Source organism: Ptiloglossa arizonensis, chromosome 3, assembly GCF_051014685.1.
Source record: "Ptiloglossa arizonensis isolate GNS036 chromosome 3, iyPtiAriz1_principal, whole genome shotgun sequence".
NCBI classification, from domain to species: Eukaryota; Metazoa; Arthropoda; class Insecta; order Hymenoptera; family Colletidae; genus Ptiloglossa; species Ptiloglossa arizonensis.
Window position 1 is genome coordinate 14,537,201 of NC_135050.1, and position 18,797 is coordinate 14,555,997.

Sequence of the window (18,797 nt, forward strand, 5' to 3'; positions counted from 1 at the left end):
GGTATGGATTTGTTATCGTATCCACGATACGTGTTATATTTTCCTATATTTTACTAATATTCTCCGATAGAACGTATGTTAGACACTTCGGTAATTTTGTTTTAAACAAGGAGATCGATGAAACTCGATTTCATCCATCTACTTAGATTAGCAGTTTAAGTTCTAAATTGTAAGATCCATGCGATAAGAGATCGATGGAGCTCAGTTCCATCCATCTTCCCGTAGTTTAAGTTTCGGTTGTGGAAGATCTACGTAAAGAGAGATCGATGGAACTTGAGAATTCAATCCATCTCTCTTCGGGTCCCCACTTGCAACAACGTAGCGAAACCTGATAATCGATATTGCCCGCGATGAATTTATTTGTTGCCCATAATAGCGATACAAACAACTGGAAACTCGTAGGAATAAATCGAATTTCCGATATATGAAGGAATACACGTTGAAATGTTGCAATAAAATTGTCATTATTGGTAAGAAGCTCCTTCGTTTTTACGATCGTAAGATACAGGAAAAATAAATGGATATTAAATTTCAAGCAGATCTTCAATAATACGTAACGTAGAACGATAAACGAATAATGAGAAATTATTTTTAAACGAATAAAATTTGTATTTCTTTATTAGAAATAAAATTAATAATACTTGTGAAACTTATGGGAATAGAACAAAGTTAAATAGTAAATAATTCTCAGTACGCCTCGAATAGAGTATAAAAACGGAAAAACTTGTGAGAATATGTATTCGTTTAATAAATGATGTGCAAAATAATTAAATTACGAATTGTTAATAGGTCGAGAGATTTATACTACACGAGCAATTATAGAATGAAACGTTATCGAGACGAACATCGTGTGTCTGGAATTACATTAATACTTTTTTATAGCAAATAATAATGAGGGGTTACACCTGGATTCTGAAGTCTCTATCAATGATAACGGGGAACGAAACGAAGGGGTACGCGAACACGTTCTATTAAGAATTATTACTCTTAATTGCCTCCGTAGCACGCATACAGTAGTCCGAGGTATTATTAATATCCACAGAAGAGAGATTGAGGGCAATTCGTATCCAACCCCTAACCAAACCGAACTATCTGATCTAGTATTTATAGCTTTCAATATTTCCAGCCAATCCCGTAATTGCCATAATTTTTTACGGAATTCCATTCGGTGACTCTTTTCAAAGAATGTCTAGTACGCTCCTCGTTACTTTAGCTATCCAATTCCAAACGATTGGCCATAGTTTGTTACCCTACTGTACTATATTCCACGTCTAACTTATTCTCGCGCGCATCTAAGCTGAAAGTTTTTTAATAACTCTTTTCACGCTAAACAACAATTTACGTTATGCCACGCTCAAATCCAATTTACGCTCCAATTAAGAATACGCGAGAGGAAGCTAGAGACGTAAACTACGAAACATAAATTTATATAAATACAGAAGTAAGGCTCCCTGCGAGTTCGCTTCGAGATCTTGCGCATGTACGCGTACCCATTCCCCGAGTCGCGTTCGAAGTTCTGTAATTAAGATGAAGAAGAGTGGAAAATAAACGTCGAAAGATAAAACATAGTTCTATAGAACGTCGGACCGATAAGTGTATTAACCAGAGAAAACATTGTACGGAATTTAACGAAGATTCACGGAAAAATGAAGGACATTCGCTGTTCATCGAGGTATTAAATGCGCAAAAAATTCTATTTTATTTTACAATCGTCGAATTATACGTTTTCGCTCGTACGCGTTAAATCTTAGAAAAGTGTTACCGCTGAACGGCGGATTAGACGCGTTAATTCCTATGCTAATACGGACAACAGGTGGAAACTGTATGTAAAATGTATCTCGCGGATTAGTATGATAATATCGATTCATTTTAAGTAATTGCATGCATTTTGGTTACGTTTGGTATCTGTACGCTTTTCGTGTTTGGACGCGTTATAAATCTGAATGCAGAGGAGAAACGAAACGAAATGTTGGCGAGGAAAAATAGAGTACGTAGAAATTATATTGACGATAGTTTTAAATTAAACAGGTTCGTCGATGCGTTCGCTGACACCTGACAATTCTTCACAATCGTGTAACGTCGCATTCCGATTAATTTACAATTTCTTTTAACTGTATTACGAACAGGAATAAAATCGTTATTCCAATATTTCCAAGTGGTCCACGTGCTGTCTAATTCTTTATTTTTCAAGATTTTTTCAAATAAAAATATTTTCCAAAAAGGATTCTCACCTGGTCCAACTTATTTTATTATCGAAATTGTTGTTTGTACGGTATTCGTTACTTCATCGTAGATTTGAAGTTAGATTCGAATAACAGTAGTTCAAATACACCATTTACATACTTATGTGTAACTTTTTTTGTATATAAACGTTTTGGTACCGGTATCGCTTCTTATGTGGTTGCAGGATTGGGACCCAATGGCAATTTCGAGGAAAATTAAGTGTTTCAGGAATTGAGTGCTCCATTTTTGGTTCGTTCGTCTCTGAGTACGTCGAGGACAATAACGAAAACCGGTAGAAACGCGAAAGAGAGTGAAAAACAGCGAGAACGAATGAGGAATAGGATCTGTGCGAGTAATACGAAGAAAGGACGAGAGCAACTAAAACGACAGGAACAGGGTGGACTCAAAGTACCAATTTCCATTGAAATAAGTAATAATAAGATTTCATGCTAGAGTAGACCGTAAATGTTGAATAGTCTTGTTACGAATCTAATCTGACCCATACTCGACATAGACCTGACTCGAATTTTTTGTCGACGAGTTCTCTTTCAAAAATAAATATACCAAGATACTCGATATAAAAGAAACTCTTTTAACAAGTTCTCTTCGGAAATGGATAAACCGAGATCGAAATTTTGTCGACAAGTTCTCTTCAAGGAACAGATTCATCAAGATTGAAACTTTTTTGACAGACACAACCGACAATGAAATATATAATACGATAACCAGATCGTATATTAATCGTTCACGTGGTCGAACAAACTTCAAAATCGATTGTCTCGAAAACGAAGCACCGCATAAGAAAATGTTACACGACGTTTCCTCGTTTTTCCCACGATTCTCGACCCACTCTGTACAATTCAAACATTACATCTACATTGGTGTCCAGTGTTATTACTCTATTCCCTTAATTTTGAATGGAAAATCTTACTTGTGTAATAAAATCAATCTTCGAACACCACTGTGAACAAACTTTCTACTCGATACATTCGATCTGTGTAGATATTTCCGCGATTCTACGTTTGTTCTAACGCGTTACTATGCTTCGATTTCAATGTACTCACTCGATCAACAATTACATTCACCGACATCGGTGTCGAGCGTTTTTACCCTATTACTCTAATCGACATTCTTGAAACACCAACCGTACGTAGACACGATATTTGGAATAACCGAGGTACGGTGGTTCGCGCGTTTCCGTGATTCTACTTCATACTTCCACACATTTCTATTTCCGATTTCGGTGTACTCACTTTCCGTGGAGGACCCGGGACAAGAAATGGTCGAAAACGTGAAACGTTAATTGGCTCGTAATAAGACCATTAAGCACTCGTGGAGTAGGTGATGTCGTTACTAACCTCTGGTCGGGTGTAGAGGGATAGCAGTATCCTCGGCGAGCTCATCGTCGCATCGCCGCCCCGGCGGCAGCAACCGGGTCACCCCCGATTATTGCACCTGTCGACCTCGTGCCTGCCGTGCGCAACACCTGCAGGGTGAATGATCGAACGTTGCAGGATCCCGTCGACGATCGTCGTGGCACCAAGCGAGAGGACGACCGCTCGTCTACTACCAGCTCGCGCTGCGTTCCTTCATTGTCCATTCTGAAAGTCGAACGAAAATTGTTCCGCTAAGTTCAACATCGATTCGATTATCCTGCCCCGTTTTCGCTTCGCCGCTTCGAGATCGATTTATCGCGCCGCTCTGTGCGCCGGGTAATACGATATCACGTGACAGATAATATTTTTGAATACGGTACAGTTCGACGGAGGTTTCTTACAGAATTGTGCACGGAATATAACAGACGATAGAAAATCAATTTCAGAGTTTTGAACTTCGATTCGAGTTCTCTACGTCGACGAATATAACACGAAGTGCACGATAAAACTTTGATTCGAGTTCTCTGTGTCGACGAATGTAATACGAAGTGAACAATAAGAAAAGTGTATTGAACGAAACACGAGATGCGATCGTCACGATGGAAAATCGATTTTAGAGTTTTCAATCTGGATTCGAGTCTACGATGCGGAGTGTGCATTGTAACAAAAGTGAAAAGAAAATAATATACAAGATACGACTTATACGGTGGAAAATTAATTTTAGAGTTTCTGGCCTTGATTCGAGTCTTCTGTTGCGATGAGTACGATAACAAGAAAATTGAAAATAAAATAATACACGAGGCACGATCGAAACGTTCGTGCAGTTCTCCGGTTTGTTTGTAATTACATCCGTTTATTCGTCTAAATTTACACTACATCTTTTAAAATAGTACCCGTGGGGTATAATGTACTTCTGCGAACGTTTTTACTATTCTTCGAAACATTTCTAGAATGCATTTTCCGGTTTCCTCTGCGGTTTTCGTTTCGTTTCGTCGATGGTCCCACGAAACGTTGTCTTTTCGTGGCTCTTTTCATTTTCGAGGACAGAAAATGGTCACGAATGTCGTATCGAGCACGGAAGTTGTCACAACCGTGGTATTTTTGGTAAAAAAAATTCTCGAAGAAGCAACGATGCGCGAGGTGATGCATTATCGCGATGCTGTTTCCACGAGTTCTTTTATCCACGAGTCTGGCCATTTTTTGCAAATTGTTTCGCGCGATCGACGTAAGAAGGAAACAAACGATATTGACATCGACCTGGTGGTAAAAATTCATGAAACGAGAATACCACGGCGATGAAAGAAAACCGTCGGGAGAACTTTAACATTCGATCGAACTTGACGTACTTTTATCGGTCGTGACTCACTCGAGAGCTTCCATTGAAACGACCGAGCCTTCGTTTCGATGTCATATCCGTACACCCACGTTTCTTCGTCATTTCCATAACGTCGGAGCACTTTATCTTATTTTCGACAGAAAATTTCATGCAAATCTTTCGATCCTCCGTTGCGAAATGCAGAAATATCACCGAGTACGATCAAACGCGAGGTACTTCTGTTAAATTAAATGAAAACTTCTATTGGCTCCTATTCTCGTATCGATCTACTAAATTGTATTTAATAATTTTGTAATTTACATAAAAAATTCAATAAACTCCAGAATGGAGTGTTCTAATACAATCGCTGATCTTATTGACCTCTTTCTGCTCTGTCGCTGTGTTTGAGCATCGTTTACGGAATGCTTTGAATCGTTAATTGTATCGTCACTCGTTCTATTCTCTCGACTACCGATCGCTCGACTATCGATCTATTTCGCGCTTATTTTTCATTTACGAAACTTTTCCCACACTTGAGTCACGCGTACATTATATTAAAATAATGTACAACGACCCTTACCCTTGCGTAATAAATAAATAATAATTCACGTCGAACTCTCGCAGAAAGAATTTATATCGCACAATACCGAAAGTACAATCAGTCTCGGTATTATCAGCTGTTCGTTCGCCGTGGGTCTGCGAGAGTAACGATTTCAATTTCCTCCTTCTTGATCCGCGAAATGATCAAAGAACGAGGCAGCGTCGTTTAATGACGTATCTGCCTGTTGCGTCAAAGGACTCTTCAATTCCCGTTCCTCGTTCGCGGAATATTAGCAATTTAATTTTCGTACTGGCCGCGAAATAACCGAGCCTCGCAGACTCCGTGGCTAGAACGCGAGGAAACGAGAAACTCGCGGAGTACTGATTATGAATCGTGGGGCCCGCGATATCTCGCGATAATTTCGTTTGGAAAATGGCGGGGTACCGGGGGCTCCACCGAGTTGAAATTTCGCCTAAGTATACGCCCTGGCCGCGCCAACGTTTGGCTGACAGCGGGGCGTTCGCGGCGAGAAAAAAATAAATAATATTTACTACTTCGGACTGTCGAGCGAGAACGGAATTGATTACAGGGTTCCGGCCGGCCGGCCGGCTGAACTTTCTCGCTGGCGTATGCAAAGTACCGTGCTGTCGAAGAATTCGAGAAACACCCAGACCCCCGAGTTGCAAAAACCGTGAACCGCGAACCGTGAACCGTGAACGTACTTCGCGCGACCGACACGGGGTGCGAAACCGTAACGAGCTCGAAACGCGCCGAGCACCGGTTCGAGACAACCGAGCCAATTTACGAACAACGAAAAACCTCTCGAACGTCACGTTGCTATTCGTCGGAACGGCCCACGTGACGAGATCGATGAATTTTAAATAACAAAGAGGTTATGGAAGAACTTGTAGATACTTGACTCGGACTACGGTTTCTCAAGGCTCATCGAGGTTACTTTGCACGCATCGATAATAAACCAGTTAAGGTTCATCGAGGTCACTTGAAAGACTTTGATAATAAATTGTAGAACAGATCCAATTATCGAACGAACGGTGGTAGTTTTTACGTAATTTTCTCTGCGTAAAGTAACTTAACGTCTGTTTCAAAATTTTCTGGAACAGTAGTATAAATTGCGCGAAGAGCGACACGGGTAATATTTCATGCGCGTTAAATGGGAATTATATTTCATAGAATGTTCGCGGTAATCGGATCGATAATTCGCGAAAGCTGGGTGAAACGACGCGGTGTACACCGAATTGACAAATTATTATTTCGAAGAAAGGAGAGAGACGCGATCGGTCGCGTTTACCTAGAATTTCCTTATCGGTGTACGAGCGATGAACTTTATCGAAATTGAATCGTTTCTTATCGTTCGATTCGTTGGTGAATACGAATACAAGGAAGATCTCAGATCGGGAGGAAAATTAACGAGATTTCGAGAACTTCGTGGAATTCCCTTGGTAAATCGAGAGAAACGAACGACGCTGGACTTCTTCTTAATCCATTTCTTCTTACCTTTCAGGAGTGCCACGCCCAACCGAGACACGGGTAGAGGAAATTTACGATTTCTTTGCCCAAGGTCGCCGGCGGAAATTAAAAGCTCCGGCATACCGTGTCTCACCCTTAACCCATGACCTCAAACAACGTCTTGCGTCAGTCGACAAAGATGTACGAGCGTCCACGTATATTTATGACGTTCTCGTTAAGTTATATTCCGCTTTGAAACTCCTCGCTAGGTCTCCGGACAGACGGTGGACATTCGGCGAAAGTAACACGAGGTCTCGAATACACCGGCTTATTTATTTATTTATTTTACCGGTACCTAGCATATAAATTCCTGATATTTCTCCTTTTTGCGACCAGTGTTTCGTTCGTTTTTTCCCAATGAACCGAGAAATCGTTCGTGGAATTTCAACGGTGGGCTTTACGAAAACGAGATACCGGATACTTGGGCTCGTTTATATTGCGATATCAACGCAAGTATATAAATATATATATATATATATATATATATATATATATATATATATATATATTATTCCTTTCTTTCCAAGTTTGGGGGAATCGTTCGTGGAATTTCGTCGAAGTTTACGAAAGAGAGATATTTCGTACTTGAGCTCATTTACATCGCGTTACTGACACAAGTGTATAAATATCTATCTATCGTTCACCTTTTTTTTTCAAATTTACTTCATTTCTCTTCAATGAAGCGAGAAGTCGTTCGTGGAATTTCAAAGTTGGTGTTCAAAAGAATCAAATCTCTTTCGATTCGTTTACTTTACCAAATGTATAAATTCTCGATAGTCTTCCCCTCTCTCTCCAAGTTTGGTTCATTTCTTCCCAATGAACCCACGATAAGTACATAAATGTATATTGTTCCTGTCTTTCCAAATTTAATTCGTTTCTTTTCAACGAGCCAAGGAATCGTTCGTGGAATTTCAGCGTTGCAGTTTACAGAATCAAAATCTCGAATTTGTTTTCGGCTCGTTCGTTTTACCGAGTGTATAAATTCCCGATAAATTCTTCCCTTCCTTCCATTTGGAAGGGTTCATCGTGTCTCAACGAACCGAGTAATCGTTCAAGGGTTCGTGGAATTTCCAGTGTCGTTGTTCACGAAAATGCTCGACATTCCGACGTGCTTGGGAACAAGTCCATCGAGATTCCATGGAATTGCAAGTTCAAGAACCATCGGACTCCGAGGTACGACGGTTCACGAGCGTTCGAAACTCGAATGCTTCCAACGTGTACTCCTTGGTTCGAAATTCCAAAGTTAGGCTCGTGCCACGGTCCAGGGATACCGTAGCGAAAATTCGCTCGATTCTAAGCTCATCGCGTTGTTTCCGATTCGGAAGATTCGTCCAATGCCAAGTTCAAGTTCCAGTTTCTCCCTTCGAGTCCGTAAAGGGTTGCAAACGGAGACGATGACGCGCGAACACCGCATCGGCGAGAACTGTTGCGCAACTTCGTAAATTCGGTGTACACTCTCGACAAAGGTATGCAAAGCGATGGAGAATCGTTGCGCGTGCCCTACATTCGAGAAACCGACGTTAAAATCGCAATGAGACTCGAACAATTGAATCGTGAAAGAAGTTACGCTCAGTTTCGAAGAAGACGGAACAAAGGGACGACGATTCACGATTCATCTTTCGTATATAAAGGAACGATGATACAGTAACGAATCCGTATTCAGAGTTAATCCTTAGGTAACCGTTTAAATTACTCGAATTGTTCAATTTTTCAAGCTCCTCTGTAACGTATAAATTAATAAATAATTGAGAGAAATGTTACTATATTACTACAAATATACATCAACTATCTACGTACTATTTCATTCGCTCTTCGAACTCGGCTAGTCGTCCCGATCGATGAATCCAGAAACGTAATCCGTGAGTCTACCATTTTTAATGTTCGATTCACTGAAACGAGAAAGCAAAGCTCTACGCTCGAACGTAATATTTTAAAATCATCTTGGAGCGCGAGATATCGATCGATCTCCTGCTCGCATTGTTGGTCTCGCAAATTTTTACTGCGGGTTCGTATGCGTTCGTATCGTCCAGCTAAACTATGTACTTCATCGCCGAGTAACGTACTCGAGGCTTCGAAAGATCCAATGTGCAGCATATTCGGAATACTATTGACAATTGAAAACACCGAAGTAACTAAAAAAACTATTAACGTTATTTAAGTTGCAATACCGCAAACAATAGAAGCTATCCGTTAATCAATGACATTCGTGGAACTGTAATATTTCTGACATTTTCGATTCGATCTACAGAGAAATAAGAAACCTCAATTCGCTACAGTTTTTCAGCAAGTACTCAATCGTTGTAATCGTAATTACAACGTGTCGAAACTTTAGTTCCAATACTGTGATTTTTCTTCCCGATTGGATCACGAGAGAAAATAATTCGATTACCGACCTATTTTTCCAATTTTCTAAAATCAAGGTAAATAACGCTATTTCAAATTATCATTTCCAAGAATGAAAAATGAAAATCGGTTACTGTGATCTTTTAGATAAACATTTCGTATATTTTTCAATACTCGTTATTACCGGCACAATTTGAAATACAAAAGTGTAAAAGTTTCTCTACGGTATTATTATGGAATTTTATTCGTTCCAACCCCCTGTCGTCAGATTTTATTCATCTTGAACAGGTATTTCAATTATGCCGCGCTTCCTTTACGCACGAAAAAATTCTTCAATCCTACGAAACACGAATGTGTTCTCCCGAGTTACGAGAGATCAGTTACGCTTTTAATCGTCCAGAGTTTTTCAATCGACGCGTACAGTGACGCGAGATGGAAAAGGTATCAAAATCGTATCGATAATTCTTTGCTTTTCTCGTTCGCGCGTGACCACTTTCACTTCGAGTACTTTATCGTCACGAAGAGTGAACCAAAGCGTAAAATTATGGTGCGATCGTGGTAATCGTGATTAATCTCGACGAAATTTCAACCGATGTCAACATTGGCGGCGCAAACGCTTCCGCGTTGTTCGCGTTAATCGTCCGTTCGGCTTCGTATTTTATTCGCTTAAAACACCGAAGCGAACTTTATCTATCGAAAGTATCTCGCGCAGTCACGGGACCGGTATTACGTAGCTCGGATTATGGTTGAACAAAACGCGCGTAGACCGGGGTGCAATTCCGTGGAATTTATCGTCGTGCGAACCGGCGCGCGCGTAACTTTTAATCGATGGAAAATCGCGACCAGTTGGCAACATCCGTGCCCGCAAATTGCCATAAACGCCCCCGCAGCTGTCACCGCAAGCCTCCGACCCGACCAGATAACACGAATAATAATAATAACGCCGGCAATAATAACAACAATGAACAGTCTCCCGGCGATCGATACGGACATTACCCGTACGTTCGTCGTCTCCGCTTTTCTGCCACAGTCTGTCCCACGAGAGTGTACATTTGTGTAAATATTGTTTTATAGAAATATCAAATTTATTCGTAAAGAAACATTGTACGCGGCGAGTGTCACGCGCGCGAGTACGGGCAAGTTCGAACGAGAGTCCTTTGTCCATAGAGATGTCACGCGGTTTATGGTGGTGAACATTGCACGTGACGCTTCTGTCTAGAGAATAATGTAGCGGGGAAATCTGGGACAAGATTGTGTAAATTATTGTCAATTTGCGTTGCTACATCGTCTGTTCAAAATTATGAAATATTGGAAAGAAAAGAATCGGAATTCTACGCGACGACAACAGTTTCGATCAGTTTCCAACATCTTTGCGCTTCACGTGCACGTTTATCGATTTTCAACGATCGTGGTCTTGTTTTTTGTCATTTTTTGAATTTTAATGGGTAAGTAACAACTTTCGATGCAATTGATCGTGGAACATCGTCGGTTAAACTGTTCTTTGAGGTATCTGTTTATGCGCTTACGAGAGTCCTTAGCCAACAAATAAGAATATTATTATTGAATTAGTCTTCATGTGATATTTGAGGTCAAATTTAGGTTAAGATAGACTGTAGGCGTACGCGTTCGATTATTTTCAACGGAATACGTTCCCCCTTTCGAATTTATTTCTCCTTTTACGGCCATTGTAACGTACAGTCGGGATGTGTTCTCTAAGTTTCAAAGAACGATGAAAGTTTCACGTAAATGAGAATACCTTGTTATCGAGTTTACGAAACTTTCGAACAAAGGCTACCTCTTTAATCCCAAAGAGTTTCAAACGAAAAATACTTTCCGTGTCTGGGACGAACGAACAATGGCGACTCATAGGTGGTAGTTGTTCGAAAAGTGGCGGAATATATCCATCGTTGGTTCGAATATCGTCGGTGTTACGTAAAATCATTGTCTCTTCGTTGAAATCGTTACTGGAAGAGCAAGTAGGTCGATGTATAAAAATCGAATCTACGAAATTAATACGCAGTTCTCTTTCAAGTGCAGACCCATCGCGATGGAAGAGGCGTAGAATTACAAACGGGGGTGAAAATAGCACCGTTTTAAGTGGATCGAGTAACAAGTTGCTACTTGTAAACTGGTAAATTTGCTGAATCGAGAGAAAGAAACGAGCTTTCTCGAGTATGAAATAGCACGGAAAATAAAATAAGTAGCGGAGAGGTCGCAGATAAGCCCTTAACGGCCCGTCGATTTTATCGAGAATCGAAGAACCCAATTTACGGAAAGATTAAAATCATCGTTGAGATTTCGTTACGCGGATGAAACGATTCGAATTTATATCCTGTAACGAAACAACCGACTTTGCGATTGAAGAACGGACGAACTCTCTCTTCCGGTGTTCGTTGAACAGTATCGTTCATTATTTACAAGAAATATGAAAAACGAATTCATCGTTAAGATTTCCTTACGCCGGTAAAACGATTCGAATTTACATCCTGCAACGAAATAACCAAGTAACCGAGTTTACGATAAAAGAACGGAAGGACTCTTCCGATGTTCGGTTAAACAATATTGCTTGTTATTTACTGGGAAGATGAAACAAGAATTCGATTATTAGAGTTTTAAAATCGACGGTTTACGGATAATAAAAATCTCTCTACAGTCGAACAAGAATGATTTATTTCTCCTTTTTGGACTTGAATTAATATTTGTTTGATTCAATATTTTCAACCTGTGTTCGACATACGAATTTCGAGCGAAATAAAGCGATCGTCTCGTTGCTTCGATGTTTATTATTTCCTCTCGCACGAATTATCGAGAAGTAAGTGTCGTTTATCGAGATTTGCGTAATTATTTATCGATGTCTCTTCGCGGAATAAAATATCTCGGAACACTTGCCATTGTTCAAGCGGTTATTTATCGATGTTCCTCCGTCGAATAAAATATCCGCCGCGAGGGGTCCCGGGTTTTCTCGCCGTTCCGCGTAAACGGAATACGTGGTACGAAATTGATAGGAAACCTGTTGCCGAACAGTGTCCATTACGGAAGCGAATTACTCTGTATCTCGACCTAATGGTTTCCAATTCGTTCTGTATGAAATCTGCATGAAAATTGATGCTGAAACCGGGCTGTCACGACGCTAGAGGGATGCAGATATCTACGGTTTTAATTGGATTGAACCGTTCATGCTTCATAAAGTGACAAGACATTCGCTGTGATGGATACAATCGAATGAGGTGCATCAAGTGCATCGACGAGAACATCGAAGTTGGCGATGCGAGAGAGCTGAAAACAGAGATATTCCGTGGTAATCGCGAACAGTCTGAACAACCTTTTGGTCAAAATTACGAGGCGAAGGGTTTCCTCCGAACGAGGAAAAAATTATGGACAGTGAAAATTCTAATACGACAATTATCGCCCCTTTTGGAATTTAATTTAATTAACGAGAAGTCGAAATTAATGAAAGGACAGTCATTGAAACGTAAGAACGTAAAAACGTTAAAATTGGTAGAATTATGATCGCTGCTTTACGATAAATAGCATCGGGCTCGTAACAAGTGGTTCGTTACTTTCGATCGTTCGAAACAAAGAAAATAGAGCGATCCAATATAAATTTACACATACGTCGAAATACAAGGAAACAAAAAGAAAATTATGTACACGCATCGTTTACATATTTTCACTCTTCCGTATAAATTACTTTACCTCGACAAATGAAAACGAACAAAATATTACACCCGTGTATCATTCCGATGTATCTCTCTTCCATAGTTTGCAAATTCTTACACTACAAACGAATAAAAAAGAAGAAAAATGATACACGTACACTGCTTACACATTTTTCTCTTCAACGGAGATCACTCGATATGTCAAGTCGGTAGAATTACCACGAAACGGGAATAATAAACGACCTCTCGCGTCCGATGCAACGTTCAAGAACAATTTCCATCCAATCGCGATAAGAATCGCGAGAATCCCGGTTTCGAGCTCGCGTATCGGTGACGAGGCCTCGCGTATCGTCGAGGAGACGTCTTCTCCCTCGTAAAATACCTAGCAGCTCGAGGAGAGCCCAATTTCCAAACGAACCCTACCGCGTGAATTTTCGAATCGCCGCGCGAAGTTTCCCTCGCTGGCAAGACGCATGAAAATTTCATCAAGCCGTAGCTCGCGAAGTTTCGCGAGCCAGGTAGAGCGATATCGGCTAATCAACGGGATTCGCCGTGCACGTAGCACGGGGGTTAACGGTGGGTGACGAGGGGCGGGGAGGAGAGTGGTTGAGGCAACGCGGGAACAGGGATGGCTGGAAATGCCGTAAACCAATCAGTATCGACAACGCGAGTGCAACCCGGGCGAGGCCAATCGGAACTCGCGTACCGCGCAAGTGCGATTGCGTAGCCACTCTACCCAACCCTCGCTCGACTTTTAATCCTGAAAAATCGCCTTTTAGATTGTCCGTTGGGATTAGAGCCAGATTCACGGCGACGTGCGCGTCGCGATAGGCCGCGGTTGGGGACTCGGTAGCTGGTAGTAGTCTTCGGGCTGCGCCATATTTCGCGTTCGACTCGCGACACGAAACAGCTTCGAAGCTTTGTTCGGTGAAAACAACGAGCTCCGATCGCTCGTCCATCGAATCTCAGGGCTTGTTCTCTTTTTTTTTTTTTTGTTTTTTTTTTCTCCCCCACAGGATCGAAACTGTCCTCCTCGAGTTTCTACACGCGGTGGAGAGAAAAATAGACACGAGGTGGGAAGTATAGTAATTGTTGCAGCGAAACGCAACATATAACATATAATAACTGAATGCAAAGAACTGAAACTGAAGGTGAGAGAAGTATACTGGATGATAGGTAGACGTTTCGAGTTCAAGTTTGAAGAGAAATTAGTTGTATTAGATTGTTCGGAAAGTCATTTTGTTTTTTGTTTTTTTTTTTGGTGAAAATGAAACACGATTATGTATTCTTCATTTTGGAAAACGAAATTACTTTCCGAACAATCGAATATATAAATTTATCTTTACACCGGTCTGGAGGTGTGGTACACAACTATGGGGTACAGTCAATAATTCGAAGGTTGAAATATTACAGATTACAATCTGTCAGTGTGCGAAACAGATGTAACGCTTCGTGGTACGTTTCAAACGAAATAATTCATCGAGATCTATCAATGCCCCTAGTTGAACAAGAGATGTTACAATTTAGCCAACGCGACGTAAAAGAACGTGTCACGTAAACCCTCTAGCTGCCAACTTAATCCGACCGTCTCATTCTTCTCGATTAAAAAGGTTCACTCCGCCGAATCCGGCGAGCAGACATATTACATAACTTAAACCAATGCTAACCTACTCCGTGTATACCTACACTCGCTATACCACTGGATACGCGAGATCTCTGCATACTATGATAAACTGCATAATATAATTTGAACTTTACAACAGAAATCACTCGCTCGAAAGATCGTTTCGACCAGTTGGGTAATTTTAATATCTCCACCCTGTTCTCTCTCTCGGTTCGAGCACCAGAGAGTGCGCAGTCGTGATTCGCAAACACGGTTACATTTGTGCAAACCCCGATGTCAATATTGGCAGCTGGATCGCGGAAAATATTAAATATGTAATTTCGAGAATTCACCGCCACCGATGCGCGTACATTTTCGACGTTCATACCGCCGCCATGAAAAGAGATATTGAATAATTTATTCGCACCGCGACAGGCGTCGGTCGGACCACGCCGTACAATGTCAAAAATTATGAGGAACGATTTTCCGTACGGTGCACCTATCCATGGAGAATAAGGAATAATTCTTTCGGAGAACGAATACATTTGCTTAGCTTCGACTCAATTTCGTTTCTGCTTTTCTCGCAAGAGCCATCGTTGAATAAGAGATAGATGTTTCACGCATCGATTCAGACAACGATAAAATGTTTATGTAAACGTACACTGTCGAACAAAAGTTTCGTACCATTGGACGAGAGAATGTTACGCAGAGTTATGCGATTGTTCGACGAAAGATATCGATGGAAAGATGTGTGTATTGTGTTGTTGAGGAAAGTCATTTCGTTTTCCAAAATGGAGAATATATAATTTCATAAAATGTTTATACATTCTGAAAAAATCGTGTTTCATTTTCACCAAGAAAAACGAAATGACTTATGTTTCCTTAAACAGCTTTTTCATTGGAATACTTACCCCTCAGATAAGTTCAATTCTTTGGCGATATTTCCTTTACTTTCATCAACGTTTATGAGGTAAAATTATTCGACTTCTTATCTCGGTGGATAATTCTTTACCACGAACAAATTTCGTTCAAGTACAGATAGAACTTTCTACTTATTTCGTGTATCGTTACTAATTTCAAACTGAGTCACGAATACGAGACTGCATTGGGTATTTATACCACGTAAGCGCATAAATTGTCCCGTAAAATTTCACAGAAAAACAAAAATAGCACACAAATATTGAAAATGAATGGTTTACGTTGGTTGTTCCCAATCGTCAAATATACGCTTTGGAAGGATCAATTGCCTACACTGACATCTACGAACAAAACAAAGAATACACGAACAAGAAACGGTAATAAAGTAATCCGTTTTATTTATTTTTAGACCCAGGTCAAAATAACGTAACCGTTGAAATCACCTTTCGGTAATTACTATATACCGTAAAATATAATAAAGAGTAACGTGATCGCGAACTTTCCACCGGCAATATTCTATTTTATCTTGTTTACGAGATACAACGAGCTTTGCAACAAGTGTTTCAACAAGTTCGGGAAACATCAAGATGCGTTGCAAGAGTAGTTCATTTCAAGAGTAGTTCGTTCAATTGAAATTGAACGTATATATTTGTACAAACTTTTTTCGTCGGTTTCAGGTGGTGAACCGGTAGGTAAAATATTTACCACTTATTTAGGAGCATTCGGTTTAGTATATTACACATTTTTTTCTATAAAAAAATTACCTTACACTTTACTCGGGTTTTCAACTCCAATAAACTCGAATACCGATCGAAAAATGTTTTCCAAGTACCCTTTAAATAGAATTTTTATTTTTACAAACGCATCGCGTCTTCGCGCAGCGAAATGAAATACCTCGTAAAACATTCCACGCTTTACACGAATCGCTCAGCAAGAATTTTCAGGGATTCTATTATAAAATAGAAAAAATTACTATCGATCGTATTCCGCAATTTTAGAATAATTTAACAGTATTCTCATCGCGGAAAAATTAAACTTGCGTTACTGGCGGCCAAGAATTGCTTTCGAAGTTGAGCCAGTTTGTTGTGCTTTGATCAACGTCGTGTAAACGTTCTTGAAGAATTTCTTCATAAAGTACAAAAAGTTACCGTCTTCGAACGTTTCTCCACCGAATACGAAAAGTTACTATCGTAACCGTGTTCGTTCGTTTAACAATAATTTTACACGATTCTCATCACCTGAGAAGCAAGTTTACGTTACGAACGTTCTAAAATGGCCTTCGAATCCAAAGCAGTTCGTGCTTCGAGTAAACATTTTTTATCTACCTCGAGTAGTACGAGCCAAGTACTCCTAAATCGTTAGTTCGAACGCTCCCCTGTACGGCAAACTGCCAGATCGGCAGAAAATTTCGCGCGAACGTCATCGTAACTCAGAGACACGCGCTGCAAGTCCCCCCTCATTCGCAGCGTTGCAGCGGCAATAAATGCAACGTCATAAAAAGCCACTCCGTGTAATTGTCAGGTAAGGGATATCGCAATGACGAACGCGCTCGTAGAACCTACGATCGTACTTGTATCGTTCTTGTGGTATACTTTACCAAGTGCTAGATAATTAACACTCTGACAATAGTTGGATGACAGTAAAGAAGGTGAATACGACGCAACTCTTTACAACGCTTCACGACTCTTTACAGGCTCACCCTGCTCGGTTCGAGACTTCACGACTCGACGATTTCACACTTCTCGGTTCGACACTGACTTTCCTTCAGAAAAAGAGAAACCCCTTATCCGTTTTTCCGTTGGGCCTGCTCCGATCTCGACTTTCTCTTTTATTACCCTTGCTCGTTGCTCGTCAAACGCCGTCTTAAGGATACGTTTTCCTAAATCAACGCTAAGCTAAAATTACGATACTGCATTCTCGATGTTGTTGTCCGTTGAAAAACGAATCGTTCTCGTTCTAGAAAATAGAGCGTTACACATCGCCGATCGTACGTAGCGAAACGCAAAGACAACGAAGATAACGGAACGCCCCGAGGCGTTCGCCGAAACGAAACGGCCAGAAAAATGAACGTTCAACAAGCGCGAAGTTGTCCGGGACACTTCCTCCGATGCAAATTACCGCGAACCGGGCAGGAGTATCTCTTGAAAAGGAAAAATAACGACACTGGAAAACAACACGGGCGTCGCGTTTACCCGCGACCCAGTTCCGAAGATCTAATTAACCGTGAAATGACCAACTAGTTTCGTTTCTTTCGTTCCAGCGTACGTAGCCGACCATTTTTCCAAACTAACGTTCAACCTCCGTATCTTTCTCGCAATTTTTTAAACGTACAGGGCGCACCCTCGAACACCAGAGCACGATTCTTCAGACATTCGCGGCCGTTTTGCAGAAAAAATGTGTTTTAACGGAGATTTATCGAGTGTGGATCAAATGACAGTAATATGAATTTCGAAAGTTGTTTTCATAACGAAACCGAGGTCACTTTGGGTTTTTCAAACGGGATCGGATATTTTCTTCGCGTTGTATATTTATGAATTCGCAATTTCTTAACGCAATATCGTGTTTATTATAGCTTCTCGTATTCTACCTTCTAGACAGATGCAAACATATCTGACTTTGCACCGAAAAATGCAAATACGGTACCAGAATTTTGTAACGTTTCAATGGCATCGGATAAACGAAAATTGAATGTGAAAAAATGATCACGAGTCTCGAACTTCTGCAGAAGAGCCAGGCAATGCCTTGCGAGAGACGGTCGAGTGCACTTTTGTGAACGTGTATTGAAATAAACGGCGAGTTTTTATGTACAATTTTCGTTTATCTTACGACAACGCAACACTGTAAAATTCTAGTTCTACGTTCACGTTCGTTAATGTAAAGTCAAATATGTTTACATTGTGTAAAAATAGAATACGAAAGAAAACTAAATATTCAATTTTTACTACCGTAAGCATTGTACTGTATTAAACATTGTATCGATAAAAAGTACAATATTATATGATCTTTAAATTCGTCTCGATGTCCTCTCCGATACGATGAGAAAAAAACTATTCGTCATAAAAATACAACTATTTTTGAAATTTTTATCATCATTGACGTGCACTCGATATCGATCGATTTTTGTTCGAAATACTTTTTCATCGAAGCATCGCGCATTGCTGAAAAATCGTATGTCACGTTAGAAAATGCACCCTGTACATCCGCGAACATCTTATATTCTCGAAACGCAACGAATAGCGTGCATTTTTTAGCTTCTTTCGCGGATCGATCTTTCGCAAACCTGAAGGAATGT

General features: G+C 40.4%; 1 protein-coding gene across 1 annotated transcript in view; it reads right to left on the reverse strand.

The window, feature by feature from the left end:
• The window catches only part of Pde9 (phosphodiesterase 9), a 190,588-nt gene that overhangs the window by 77,633 nt on the left and 94,158 nt on the right, over positions 1–18,797 (reverse strand). The window contains exons 2-3 of the mRNA XM_076308050.1: positions 8,780–8,871; positions 3,582–3,824 (exon numbers count right to left, since the gene is read on the reverse strand). The gene's annotated coding sequence lies outside the window, so the exon portion shown is untranslated. The remainder of the gene's footprint in view (positions 1–3,581; positions 3,825–8,779; positions 8,872–18,797) is intronic.